Below are 1,350 nucleotides of genomic sequence, written 5' to 3'. Positions count from 1 at the left end.
AGGATGTGGCTGCAAAAACATCTTTTAACAATTTGAGAAGACAACTCTGGAAGTGTGGAATCCGGATCAAGGGAATGATGTGTCTGTGTGCCATACTGTTTATTCTTTAAGAAAGACATTACACAACTGGATTTCATCTGAGAAGTAAGCTGAATGGAAGGGAATTTGAAACTATTTCCTGTAAGTAGCAGCTGAAGAAACATGAAATATTACCCTGATGAGGAAAAGACTTGAAGGATCTATGATTGTTTTCCTCAAATATTTCAAAGGCTCCCTTTGGAAGAAGAACCATCTAGTTCGCTACTGACCAAGAAAGAGAATCGTACTCAGTCTATAGGGTCCTTGCAGAAGCTCATTCCAGTGCTAGCTTTGGTAGCACATACACTAAAATTGGAACTATACAGAGAAGATTAGCATGGCCCCTGCACAAGGATGACACACAAATTCGTGAAGCATTCCATATTTAAAAGAAGAAGAAGAAGAAGAAGAAGAAGAAGAAGAAGAAGAAGCAGCTCATACCAAGGTTTTTATTTGTACTTAAGAAGTCAGTATGGAAATGTACGATCATTTGTTTCATTTAAAGATGATCTCTTCATTGATCAATTTGAGAAATACTTTAACTACATTATCTTGCTTTCTTCTGGTAGGGCAGGCATACAGAGTGAGGCATAAATGATCCGGAGTGCTACATGTGTAGGGAAGTTGTAAGAGACAGCTAGAGAAAAGGGTAAGGGTCCAAAGCAGAGTGTATGGAATGAAACTCTTTCAGGCTGAGTTTTATTTTGTAGGTAATGCAGACAACTAAGGAGAGAAAGGAAGTGTATCACAATGGTCCAGAAGCAGAAAGGACTTTATGAGTCCATATGGGTGGAACATCAGCTTAGACACCTTAGGACTGATGTGGGAAATATTTCCAGGTTGACTCAACCAAGAATTCAGTCTAGGTATTTTTCAGTCTACAACAAATCTACTGTTAACTAGACACATGGCAAGGGACTGGAAAAGCAGTCCACAAAAAGAGATAGCTAGGTCTCCACAGCCCCCACCTATTTAATTTACTAAAACTTCTGGGGCATGGATTGAAATATCTGCTTTCAACTTATTTGGGTGCCATGTAGCCATAGAATGAGCCAATGACGATGGAACTGACACTATTTGCAAAACTCTGGCTCTCCCTTGACCTTGGGCACACATGTAAAATATATTTACTTAGCACATTTCCCGCCTCTTTAAGGTGAGAACAATCCACATGTCTACCACTAGTTCCTCAGCACAAGTATAAAAAGATAGAGATAATAGGTAGGTTAAGGTATGGCAGCCCTTTTGTTCTTTTATGCTTTCCAGACTTGA

The 1,350-nt window shown here is 39.3% G+C and overlaps 1 non-coding gene across 1 annotated transcript; it reads left to right on the top strand.

Moving 5' to 3' along the window:
* Positions 1 to 360: 360 nt before the first annotated feature.
* LOC132673952 (U6 spliceosomal RNA) lies at positions 361 to 467 on the top strand. Its single transcript, XR_009608285.1, has one exon. It is a non-coding gene; the product is annotated as a U6 spliceosomal RNA (small nuclear RNA).
* The last annotated feature ends 883 nt before the right edge of the window (positions 468 to 1,350 follow it).

This window comes from Panthera onca, chromosome C1 (assembly GCF_046562875.1).
Source record: "Panthera onca isolate mPanOnc1 chromosome C1, mPanOnc1 haplotype 2, whole genome shotgun sequence".
NCBI lineage: Eukaryota > Metazoa > Chordata > Mammalia > Carnivora > Felidae > Panthera > Panthera onca.
This window is presented reverse-complemented; position numbering and strand designations above follow the sequence as displayed.